The sequence below is a fragment of the Chiloscyllium plagiosum genome, chromosome 29, assembly GCF_004010195.1.
Source record: "Chiloscyllium plagiosum isolate BGI_BamShark_2017 chromosome 29, ASM401019v2, whole genome shotgun sequence".
In the NCBI taxonomy this organism is placed as follows: Eukaryota; Metazoa; Chordata; class Chondrichthyes; order Orectolobiformes; family Hemiscylliidae; genus Chiloscyllium; species Chiloscyllium plagiosum.
This window is the reverse complement of record NC_057738.1, coordinates 41,501,086-41,514,814: the sequence shown is the minus strand read 5'-3', so window position 1 is coordinate 41,514,814 and position 13,729 is coordinate 41,501,086.

The window sequence follows — 13,729 nt, the reverse complement described above, 5'->3', positions numbered from 1 at the left end:
CAACAACCTGAAGTGCAGTTCCAAAATCACCTGGGGGCCACCCTTTCACAAACAGCCAGATGTCCAGAGCATGCAGGAGTAGGAAGAGGCCAATCAGCTCTTTGAGTCTGTTCCATCATTATTCAAACAGATCCTGGCTATTCAGAGCATCAGTCCTCTTTACCTACCTTTACTGTCTTCTATTGAGCAACGTTGATGTGATACTACAGGTTGCACATCATTGGGTATAAATACCAGAGTGTGGGTGGAGTTAGGCCAGTCTGAAATGAAGATTACCTCTGCAGGAGACGCTCTGCATAGTGAATGAACACTCAGAAAAGAGAGACCTTTGATAAAGGAAAGTATATATAAGCATCTTGTATAAGATTACCATGTATTTAATATCAAGTCAAATAAGTAGGATACTTTGAAGATAAACCTGATGATAGTTCCTGACTTACCTTCTCCCTGTCTGGTCTGTCTTGAACCCAAATCTCTGCATGGCATAACACATAACAGAAAAAAATGTCGATACCTTTACCCAACAGAATTCTAGCCCATTCCTAATGAAGGGCTTTTGCCGAAACATTGATTTTCCAGCTCCTCGGATGTTGTCTGACCTGCTGTGCTTTTCCAACACCACTCTAATCTTGACTCTGATCTCCAGCATCTGCAGTCCTCACTTTCGCCTCGAAATCTATCGTACTCCATCTTGAAATTGTCACCTGAACCACAGGCAACTAGATAGATTTCCAGAATTTTTCCAGCCCTTATGTGAAAAACTGTTTCCCAATTTCTCTCCAAAATCTGTTAATCCTGCTTCTAAAATATTACTTCCTTCTTCAGGGTCTGAACTCCCCACACCCCACCCCCACCACCACCAGACAGCGTAGTTTATCTGCATCCAATTCTTTAAAAGAACTTTAACATTTTAAACTTAGTGAGATTACTCCTCAATTATCTAAACTCAGGGAAGTACCAACCAAGGTTTTGTGACCAATTATCAGCCTGTGCTATCTGTTTTCACAGACACACTGAAAGATGAGACCTCGTGCATATTCTATACAACAGAAGCATCACCAACTCTGTTTGCAATTCCTGTCCAATTGAAAGAAAATGACATTTTCCTTTTCCGATTGTTGTACATTTGGCGAATTAAGAACATGAGATAAACACTTTGTTTCGCCAAAGACAGAGCATTCGATTATACAATCTGGACTGATTCAGTAGTATTTATATTCTGCTACTAAGAGAAAAGCAGGGATGTAATAGGAAGATTGACAAGCGTATGAGGAAGAAAAGGCATCAAGATTTAAATGAGGAAACATGAGGCGAAGTTCAAGTGGATGACAAACATCTGCCTGGGCTGGTTCAGCAGAGCAGCTCATCTTCGTGCTGTCTATCCTGTTTAATAGGAACAGGAGGAGGCTATACAACCTCTCAAGTCTGGTCCATCACTCCAATGAGAACCCCGAGTAATTTGTAAAATGGTGAGCAACAGGCACTTTAAAGCTTACATTTCCAAATTCCATTTCTGTCTGTCTTACTCTGCATCAGCTGAACTGTCACCTTGAAGCGAGAAGTTGCTGGGTGACCCAAAAGAACAGGTGGTGGTCACTCTCCCATCTCCTGCCAGACTGTCAGGTGCCTCAGGTCCTTGGACTGTAGTTAAGTGTGACTGCTAAAGGGAAACTGGGTGACCAGACCATGCCAGACAGAAGAGCAAGAGGAAGGAAACTCTGTACCTCTCAGTACTACAGCTCAGAGCTGTTGGGCACAGAGTTACCCAGCAGAGACTCACTGTGATTAAAAAAGAGAGTGCAGGAACTGAAGGAGGAAGAAGATCCCTGAAAGTTGCCACCCAGATTGACAGGGTTGTTATGAAGGCATACAGTGTTTTGGCCTTTAGTAATAAAGGGATTGAGTTACGGAACCAGGAGGTTATGCTGCAGCTGTACCAAGCTCTGGTGTGGCCACACTTGGAGTATTGTGTACAGTTCTGGTCACCGCATTATAAGAAGGATATGGAAGCTTTGGAAAGGGCGCAGAGGAGATTTACTAGGATGTTGCCTGGTATTATAGGAATGTCTTACGAGGAAAGGCTGAGGGCCTTGAGGCTGTTCTTGTTAGACAGAAGAAGGTTGAGAGGTGACTTAATAGAGACATACAAGATAATCAGAGGGTTATATAGGGTGGACAGGGATAGCGTTTTTCCAAGTATGGGGACGGCAAACACGAAGGGACACAATTTTAAAGTGAGGGGAGATAGGTATAAGACAGATGTAAGAGGTAGTTTCTTTACTCAGAGTAGTATGGGTAAGGAATACTTTGCCTGCAACGGTAGTAGATTCGCCAAGTTTAAGTACATTTAAGTCGTCATTGGACAGGCATATGGACATCCATGGAATAGTGTAGGTGGGATGGGCTTCAGATTAGTATGACAGGGCGGCGCAACATCGAGGGCCGAAGGGCCTATACTGCGCTGTAATGTTCTATGTTCTATGTTCTATGTAAGACTAGCTAATTGGATTTATGGGAAATTTAAAAATAGCATTTCCATGGGGATAATTTCCCAAAAAACATACTGAAGAGGAGCAGTATGATAAAGGTGCTAATACAGTTCCATCCAGAGTAAAGGTTCTGAAATGAAAGTTCAAATCCTATTGTCCTAGCTTGGCAAATTTCAATTCAGTCAATAAATAAACTTGAAATAAAATGTATAACCAATAATGGTAGTGAATCCATCAGATTAACGTAAACTTCCTTCAGTTATTTTATTCCATCTGCAGGAAATCTGCCAAGGTTGATGGCAGGACACAACAGGCCAGGCAACATCAGGAGGTGGAGAAGTCAATGTTTTGGGTGTAACCCTTCTTCAGGATTGGGAGTGGGTGTGGGGGGAGCTATGAATAAAGGGGTGGCGAAGGCAGGGTGGTGAGGTAGGGAAAGGTTGTTATGGACTAGGCCAGAGCTGGAAGAGAGGGTCAGTTGGAGGAATGGAAGGGAGGGAGAGGAGGTAGAAAGGGAATCGGGGGATGGGAAGGAAGATTTGGGAAACCTGCCAAAGCTGTCTGGCTAATGTATGAGTCCAGGCCTACAGCAATGGAGCGGACTCTGAACTGCCATCAGAAATGATCTAGCAAAACATTTGGTTGAGGCCAATTAGGGGAGTGGAGGGGCAGGGGTGGTGGTTACGAGTTCTGGTCTTGCTGGCAATAACCACATCCTGTGAGCGAATGAATTAACCAACAAGTTAGGAGACAAAATGTAAGCGCTTAAAAATGAACAACTCTTCTCCACGCGAGGCATGCACAATATCAAAATTTAATTTATCAGTGGATACAGATGAATAGAAGCATTTCTCTTGTCAATTGAGACAAATGGCTTTCCATCTGCAAGATAAACGATCATTTGATTATCATACAATATCTACAGGTGCTCGTTGATGCTTTATTTTAATTAGCTGAACAAATTATTTTTTCAGCAAGAACTATTTTTATCGTTTGTACCTTCAATGATGCAGGAAAAGTACAGTAGGTCAGGCAGCATCCGAGGAGCAGGAGAATTGATGTTTCAGGCAAAAACCCTTCATCAGGAATGAGGCTGGGCGCCTCGGAGGGTGGAGAGATAAATGGGAGGAGGGTGTGGGGCTGGGGGGAAGGTAGCTAAGAGTGCCATAGGTGAATGGAAGTGGAGGTAAAGGTGATAGGTCAGAGAGGAGGGTGGAGTGGATAGGTGGGAAGGGAGATTAGCAGGTAGGACAGGTCATGGGGACAGTGCTGAGCTGGAAAGTTGGAACTGGGGTAAGCTGGCGGGAGGGGAAATGAGGAAACTGGTGAAATTCACATTGATGCCCTGGGGTTGAAGGGTCCTGAGGCGGAAGATGAGGCGTCGGGTGGTGAGGGAGTGGTGATGGAGGAGGCCCATGACTTGCATATCCTCGGCAGAGTGGGAGGGTGACTTGAAGTGTTCAGCCACAGGGCGGTGGGGTTGATTGGTGCGGGTGTCCTGGAGATGTTCTCTGAAGCGCTCTGCGAGTAGGTGTCATGTCTCCCCAGTGTAGAGGAGACCATATCGGGAAATATTGATACAGTAATTGACATATGTGGAAGTGCAGGTGAAACTTGGATGTATGTGGAAGGCTCCATTGGGGCCTTGGATGGAGGTAAGGGGGGGGAAAGGGAAGGTGTGGGCGCAGGTTTTGCAATTCCGGCAGTGCCTGGTGGGGAGGGTGGGTTGTCAGGAGGCGTGGACCTGACGAGGTAGTTCCGGAGGAAACCGTCTTTACGGAAAGTGGATAGGGGTGGGAAAGGAAATATATCCCTGGTAGTGGGGTCTGTTTGTATGTGGCGAAAATGGCAGAGGATGATGCAATATATACGGAGATTGGTGGGGTGGAAGGTGAGGACCAGGGGATTCTGTCCATCTTGCAGTTGGAAGGGTGGGGTTCGAGGGCAGAGGTGCGGGATGTGGATGAGATGTGCTAGCGGGCATCATCACCCATGTGGGAGGGGAAATTGCAGTCTTTAAAAATAGAGGCCATCTGGTGTGTTCTGTGGTGGAACTGGTCCTCCTGGGAGCATATACAGCAGAGGCGGAGGAATTGGGAATACGGGTTAACATTTTTGCAGGAGGCAGGATGGGAGGAGATGAAATCCAGGTAGCTGTGTGAGTTGGTGGGTTTGTAGAAAATGTCAGCCTTCCACATCCATCAAAGTTTCACCTGCACTTCCACATGTCATTTACTATATCCGTTGCTCCCAATGCGACCTCCTCTACGTTGGGGGGGGACAGGACGCCTACCTGCAAAGCGCTTCAGAGAACATCTCTGGGACACCTGCACCTTTCCATCTTCCTTCCCATCTATCTGGTCCCCCCTCCTCTCTGACCTATCACCTTTACCCCATCTCCATCCACCTATTGCACTCTCAGCTACCTTCACCTCAGACCCACCCCCCCTTCCCATTTATCTTTTCACCTCCTGATGAAACATTTCTGTCTGAAACATCAATTCTCCTGCTCCTCGGATACTTCCTGACCTGCTGTGCTTTTCCAGCACCACACTCTTGACTCTGCAATACTCACTTTCGCCTTCTAAGGGAGTATCCGCCCTCAACGCATCGCTTTGTAAAAACAGTGAAAACGATTCATGATTCCCTGCACTTACTTTGTGTATTGATGCTGTTTCTGTGGGTGCATGGTGATAAATTCCTGGTGACCCAGCCGTTGTTCTGCGGGCGGTTTGGAGAACAGCAGAATAAATGTCGAATTTGGAGCAGGAGATTTAACTCACAGAGTTAGGAGCAAATTCCTGCAGATGCTGGAATCTGAACTGAAAACAAAAAATGCAGGATATCATAGCAGGTCAGGCAGCATGTGTGTAGAAAAAGCAAGCTAATGTTTCCAGTCTAGATTATGAGTCATCTGGACTCAAAATGTTAGTTTGCTGTCTCTCCATAGATGCTGCCTGACCTGCTGTGATCTCCAACATTTTTTGATAACTCAGAGGATTGACCTGTGTAGGCCTCTTATTAAAAAATATGCAGGAATTTTCACATTCATAAAAGATTCCGAAGACTTTTCACATCATGAGGTACTCCATAAAACTCCATGTCGGCTATTCAGCCTTTGAGTCTGCTCCATCTTTCAATATGATCATGGCTGCTCCTCTACATCAGTGCCATACCTATGCTTTCTCCTCAAATCCCTTCTTGCCTTTCATAATTCAAAATGTATCTATATTTTACTCGAATATACTTAGTGTCCTGACCTCCACAGCCTTCTATGGTAGAGAATTCCAAAGGTTCACTATCCTCTGAGTGAAGAAATGTTTCTTCATCTCAGTCCTAAATGGCTCATCCGTATCTTGAGACTGTATCCCTCAGCTCTAGACTCCCCACTCAGGGGAAATCCATCCTCCTTGCATCTAGTCTGTCCAGCCCTGGTAGAATACTACAGCTCTGGTAGAATGTTTCAATCAGATCCCATTTTATCCTTCTAACCTCTCGTCAATACCGATCCAATCACTCCTCATTTGACATGACAGCCATCCCAGTGTCAGTCCAGCCCATTGCAGTCTCTCTCTCTCTAATCTATCCTCTGTTCGACATGCAATGCTCCAGGTGTGGTCTCACCAGTAGCAACAGTAAGATACCTCAACTTCCAAACTCAAACCTTACTTTTGAGGTATGGTCACTGTGTAACTGTAGGGAACTTGGCAACTAATTTACAAACAGCAAACTCTCACAAATAGCAGTGGGATAATGAGAAGATAATCTGTTTATTTTGCTTAAATAATGTAGATCGATATTGTCCAGGCCATCTCCCCTGACCAGTTTTGAAACTGTGGTGCAAGATCCCTTGTACCTACTTGGCAGGGTCCCAGATCAACACTTTACCCAAACGGCAATGCAACACACCCCTCAGTACTATATTGCAATATCAGTTGTCACTGCAACACTCGAGTCAGAACTCAGAATCCTGTCACTCAGAAGTGGGAACAATACCAGCCGAGGTAGCAAAATGTTAGAGACAAAAAAAAACTGCAGATGAAGGAGGTTCTTGCAGGATACTGGAGGAGAAGGTGTAGTCCGGGTAGCTGTGAGAGTCTGTGAGTTTGTAGTAAACATCTATCTGGAGACTGTGACTGGAGATGGAAATGGCGGGCTCAAGAAAGGGAGGTGTCCAAGATGGCAAGATGTAGCAAAGGGTTGCGAAAGGGCAATAAGCTCAGTTTAAAGGTTTGATAAACTGGCCGCAAAGTGTAAAACAAAAACGCAATGGAAGGGAAGAGAAGTTGCCAGTTCTGACATCAATTGTGCAAAGGCAGTCGATACAGACGCTCAGTATCTCATATGGTTGGCAGGTCATGTATCACTGTCAACAGACAGTGAGCAGCAAGAACACTTCAGTCTTAAGTGAAGTAATCACTGAATTGTAGGCAGTGGTCAGCTGACCATATTCGTAGGAAACATCATCTGTAATTGAACTGGCATTTTTATTGAACAGTTGAAGTAATTGTATCCTTTCCTAACCTGAGAGTGCTTGTGAAACCTTAGCTTTCCTCCAGCCATCTGGCCAGCTAATCTCTGGAGTTAATGGCAATCTGTGGGATGAGACGCAAAACAGAATATCCAACTCAAATCTGGAGCGGGGAATGGGAACAAAAGAGAGAGAAAAATCAAATCAAATGTTATAAATGATGAAGCTGTCTCATCGTATTACTGTCATTAGCAATGTAGCTGAGCTCAGCATTAACCCTCCATCGATTTCATTCGTCTACATCACTCTCAGGGTTTCTACTTGGAATAAGCCTGCTGTTTGAGATGGGACTGTCTTTCTTTCTCATCATGAACATCAGGAATTATCTAAGAAGGAAGAGAGTGATTATTTCCTGGGAAATATCTCTCTCTTCAAAATGCTGGACCTTGGCGAAAGTGGGTACTGCAGATGCTGGAGATTAGAGTAGTGCTGGAAAAGCACAACAGGTCAGGCAGCATCCAAGGAGCAGGAAAATCGACGTTTTGAGCAAAAGCCCTTCATCAGGAATCATTCAAATACTGGACCTCTTTGCCCTGTAATTAAATCCCATGTTCAAAATATTTTGAGGGTCTTTCTTGTTGTTTGTTATATCCCCTTCCACTGTTTTCTCAGGGTTGCTGCTAGAGCAGGAAAAGGGAACATTCAAATCCTCACCCCTGACTGACTGACTGTCACATGTACCAAGATGCAGTGAGAAGTGTTATACAGGCAGAGCATTCCATACAAAGTGCATCAGGGTAGAAGAACAGAGTGCAGAATACAATGTTATCACTGCAGAGAGGGTGCAGTGAGAGAGATCAGGATTAACACTTGAGAAGTCCGTACATAACTCTGATAACAGTGGGGAGGAAGTTATTCTTGCATCTGTTTGTACGTGTACTCAAACTTTTATATCTTCTGTCTGATGGAAAAGGTTGGCAGAGAATATAACCAGGGTGGGAAGGGTCTTTGACTATATTGTTTGCTTTCTCAAGGCAGTGGGAAGTATAGATGGAGTCAATGGATGGAAGGCTGGTTTGCGTGATGGACAGGGCTGTGTTTATGACTCTCTGTAGTTTCCTACCCCTCAATTTTGTACACTTCTAACAGGATCCCCCTCAATCATCGCTGCTCCAAAGAAAACAACCTGAGCTTATCCAGCCTGTCTTCATAACTGCAATGTTCCATTCCAGGAATGTTAGGACCTGACCTTACACTGGATCACAGAAGATCCCCTAGCAGAGATGATTCGGAGATGCCGGTGTTAGACTGGGGTGTACAAAGTTAAAAATCACACAACACCAGGTTATAGTCCAACAGGTTTAATTGGAAGCACACTAGCTTTCGGAGCGTTGCTCCTTCATCAGGTGATAGTGTAATTTTTAACCCCCGAGCAGAGAAACCTTGAGTCACCTTGTAATCCAGAGTCAGACAGGGCTCTGAACTTTGCATTCACACTTCACAAGCTAATCCTGAATGCAGAATGTGATTCCAATGTCATTGCCCTGGTGTGAATGTGCCTCTTTAATGGGGGATCTCACTCTCCAATACCAGATCTTTGGGTCTAGAGCTGTTTCTTTGTGAATTCACACTGGTGGGTCATTTGCATTAACATATCAAAGGACTCCCCTAGAAGTGGAATTAATTGCATATACTTTGCTTTTAGCTCTGGATTCACATAGTGGACATTACAAAGAGGAAAGCGTGAAGTATTGATAGATAGACCCTCCATATATTATCATGGGAAACGACAAACTGTTCAGCAAAAAATTCCACACTAAGTTACTTTGATCCACTTATTCCTTTTGATCTAAGATAAAGTTAAGCAACAGAAAAGTTCTGAAGAAGCCATTGAATGAATGAACAGCATGGAATAAAGAAGCCACAACTTTAACCTCCTCATGCATGTTGCAAACCAGATGCTAGGCCAGTTACAACAAGGGGAATGGCTTTCTGCCTTCAACCTTGCTCTAACTTGACCAGACGGGCTTAACACAGGAAGCTTACATCTGCAGGTCAGGATTGAATTGGCTCATTGGGATCAGGCAGCTCTTTAAGTTCAAGGCCTGAAATGGGTGGATGAGCTTCTCCACTTGGAGTTGGATTCAAAGCCACGGGAGGCCCAGGCAACTTACTCTATGGGTTGTTTCTTTTATATGTGGGAGGAGTTGTCCCTTTGCAAGAATGCCTCCTCGACCCCAAGGCCTTCCTCCCCTTTCTTTCCTGTGGCTCAATATCCCATCACTCTTACCAATTACCAACCTTATTGTGAGGCCCTGGAGCCCTACCCTCCACATCGAGAGAGCTGACAATGGCATGATGGACTCTGTGGCTGACCTCTCTGTACTGTATGATTCAACATATACAATTGAATTCTCACAACGCCAGAGTGCTCCTGATCAGAGTTATATTGTTATGTTGAAAGTTCTTCAGGACTTCTCGTGTTGATATCAACCATTGCTCCTGCCCAAATGTCTCGAGGTTGGCAAGAATCAGAATGACCTCCCAGCAAGTTTTTACCCTGTACCTTAGAGCTGATGTTTCCTACAACCATCTCTCTGCATTTACATAACATCAGAGTCTACTGCAGTAGATATTGGAGTCTATGCTGATTAGAAGATGTGATGTGGAGGTGCCGGTGTTGGATTGGGGTGGGCAAAGTGAAAAATCACACAACATCAGGTTATAGTCCAGCAGGTTTATTTGGAAGCTCCTTCATCAGGTAACACTCCCAAAAGCTTGTCCTTTCAAACAAACCCTGTTGGACTATAACCCGATGTTGTGTGATTTTTCACTTTGACTAGAAGATAAACAGGAATCACAGGTTTCATACAGTGCAGCAGGAAACTATTCAAGTGATCAGATGTAGTCACATAATATAAAGTAATTTAGTCTAACAAGTCTAACAAGAAGTCCTGACTCTATGACTCTAAATGTGTTAAAGTCACAGCATGGAGTGAGATACAATCTATAAGCATACAGTTGATATTGGGGTGTAGTGATAGTATTTTGAGCAAAGAGGTCCAGATGAAGTCCCACCTACTCCAGTGATTTTTCATAACATCTCCAAACAGGTTCTCCAAAAATATCTTTGAGTATCAATGTTACAGCCCAGAGAGCCCCAGTTGAAAAGCATTGGTTATTGGTGCCATCGCTTCCATTATACAAGGCAGTGTGCATACGCCCTGGGCTGGATATTGGCTGATGCATAAAAAAAAGACATTAAGTGTCCAAACCTGAAACAGATCAAAAGCAGTTTTGGTGTGGAAATGGGAGGTTGTTTGCTTTGAATGAAACTAGCACTGATCTAACTGCCATTCTGCAAACTCCAATCCATCCTTCCCTCCCTCGCCCTGAGACAGAATCCAATCCAATCCATCCTTCCCTCCCTTGCCCCGAGACAGCAGCTTGGTTTGCAGTAGGAGCACAGGGTAAAACAAAAGACATGATTTTCTCAGTAATTGAAACACTAACGAAACTTTAACATTTCACTGGATGCTTGCTCAGCTCATTAGGCATAATGATTCCTTTTATACATTGTAATATTGTTCCAAGACCTCTTCCCAACCGCAGCCAATATGTTGCTGCATTGAGAAACATTGTGCAGAGAAATCAACATCAGAACTACAGCCTTTTCAGCTTTAAAGGCCAGATTTTTGAGAAATATAGCAAAAGACCCATTGAATGTGATGATCCTGATTATGCAATTTATCTGGAACAAAAAAAAGTCTTTCTTCACAAAAACAAAACATGAATGATAGAAAAGGCCATGTTTCTTTTGAATGAATCATCTGTAACATCGATCATTAGATAAGGAACAGCCTTGTGGCCAGATCATTGGAATACATCAGCGCGTGAGATTCTGCAGGATTTCCAATGTAATGAGAAAACAGTCTGATCAGGAGAACACCTTCCTACCAAGAAGATTCAGCTCCACCTGTAGTACCAGGTTGTAACCGGTACATACGGAGCACCAGTGGTGGAGGCAGTGAACGTGTGTGGATGTGGTATTGGTCAGACTTCGTCCTGGATGGTGTCTGACGTTTTGAGCATTGCTAGCGCAGCAGCTCTCCAGACAAGTGAGAATATTCCATCGCACTCCCTGGTTGTGTCTTGGAGATGGTGGATGAGCTTTGGGTAGTCAGGAGGTGAGTTACTTGCTGCAGGATTCCTAACCTCTGACCTGCTCTTGCAATCTCTGCATCATCCAGTTCAGTTTCTGGTCATTGATGAGCCACAACATGTTGATTGAGGGGGCTTCACATGGATCAGTTTAACACTGACACTGAGGGAGGGGGGATGCAGTGGAAGCAGGTGCCAATCATACAGACGTAAGAGGGAGTGAGGAATGCTTATGCACTCGAAGCCACAGAAAGATCAAGTTGAGTGTGAGAGCAAGAACATGGAAGAAATGGCCAGAATGTCACAATTGACACGTACAGCTCCAGGAGAAGTAACCTTTCAGGGAGTTTCATCGATGACTTGAAAGTTAAATGGCAATAGGGTGAGAGAATTAACAGAACAGAGAGAATAGAGCAGTGAGCAGCAGTCAGATCAACATAGCAGCACAATTATCAGCATTGCAATCGAAACTGGCTGCTCTAATCCTGTGGGTCAGAATAAGATCTGGTTTCAGTGATACTCTGCGTTGTTTGAATATTTTCCAAATATTCCATCCATGTGCAATTCCAAAATTCTGCACATGGCCTAGAAATGATGTGAAAGCTTTTTGGAATAAATTCATGCTTATTCAGAGTGACCTGTTTCTTCATTTTCATGACACATCAATAATTAGAACAAGGTGAAAGGTAAAGTTGCCACAGTCCTATTCGACCCTGCTGTCAGTCACTTGTCAAAGAGAGATGACTGGTGGTTGTTTAACTTGACGGTCACTGTGACTCAAGCGAGGGGGGAGGCTTTCATGGTAACCTCATCCGAATGCAGTAATTGTACCCATAGTGTAGGCATTACTCTGAATTGCAAACCAGCTGTCCAGCCAATTGAGCTAACCTGCGGCAGTTAGTATAAATACCTTTATAAGGCTCCTCCTATGGAAGAAAGAAGAGTTTGCATTTGTTTAGCAAATTTCGTGATCATTGGATCTCATAGACAGTGCAGCATTTTTCTGTTGAAGTGTAGTTGCTGTTGCATTGCAGCAGCTGATTTGTAGTCAGCAAACTCCCACAAACAAACAGCAAATGTGTTAATGATCGGATAATCTATTATTTTTGTGACACTGTGAAATATTCTCCTGTTTGTCTTTGAAATAGTGCCGTATGATCTTTACCACACAGCCAAACCGCCTTCCATTCAATGATTCACTAAAATGCCTGCAGTCCAACGGTGCAGCACTCCTGTGGTATTGCACTGGAGCGCCAGCATAGCTGTCTGTGCACAAACCCTGGAAAGGCACTTGAAGCTGAAGCTGAACCCAGAACCTGACGATCCAACTGTTCGGCACTGATAACATGCCTCATAGTGTGTGACTCTACTGCACATTATTTGAAAAGTTCCAGGAAACATTATTTTTGTTGAGTTTGCATGTGCTTGCTCAGAATCGCAGGCACAAAAGGAAACAATAAAAACAGAGAAACCATGAGCAGGAGGAGGCCATTTGGCCCTTCGAACCTGCTCCACCATTCACTCTGATCACAGCTGATCCTCCACCTCAATGGCATGTCCCTGATTTCTCCCTGTACCTCGTTAGCCCTTTAACTCAAAATTCATCAAACTCCTTCTTAAATATATTCAGTGGCTTGAGCTCTACAGATTCTGCGGTAGACAATTCCATAAATTTCCTCAGCTCAGACCTGTAAAGTGGACCCCATATCCTGAGACAGTGTCTGTCTGGTTCAAAGACTCCCCAACCAGGGGAAACATCCCCCCTGAGCCTAAACATTTCAATCTGATTCCCTCTCATTCCCCTAAACTCCAGTGAATACAGGCCCAATCGAACCAATCCCTCCTCACAGCAGGGGTTCAGGGTGCAATGTTGAAGGCACATCTGAATATGACTGCAGGTTAAAACACAATCGAAGTCTATCAAATCCATGCGTCCAAATAGACATGAGTACAAAACTGATTGCTATCGTTGAACAATAGCGGTGATGAGAAACAGGTCAGTCCATTATGAAACAAAACTGAAGACAGTCCGATGATCACACATTTGCAACAACAAGACAACATCAGCTGTCATTGTTGCTAGTTTGTGACCGCAGCAACAATTTACATCCATTTGCTCATTTTCTAGACAATTAGTGAGTCATCTAGCGACATTTTCTTTTAGATTCAGAACAAAAATAAAGCATTTCGAGAAGCTCGTGAAGGATAAATGAATTCAAGGAGGTATTGTGATGGATGGTGTAACACATTGGCAGTAGAATGGTAAGCACAGCATTTGAGCTGGCCCACCTTCCCCCCCCAACCCCCTCCGTTACAGCCATTCACTCTCTGGGCTGTTTCAGAAGCATTCAGATCAGCTGTGAAGTTGCCAAATTCTGGCTTTACGGGTTTTGAAGCAAGCAAAAAATACTTGCATTTATACAGCACCATTCAAGACCCCAGGATGTCCCAAATCACTCCAATGCCAATTAATTATTTTTAAACAAATGGAATGGCAGAAATATGGCTGATTTGATTACAGCAAGCTCTCACAAACAACATTTTAATAATATGATAATCTAATTTTGTTACATTTATGAAGGGATAGCTATTTGCTCCACTCGGATTT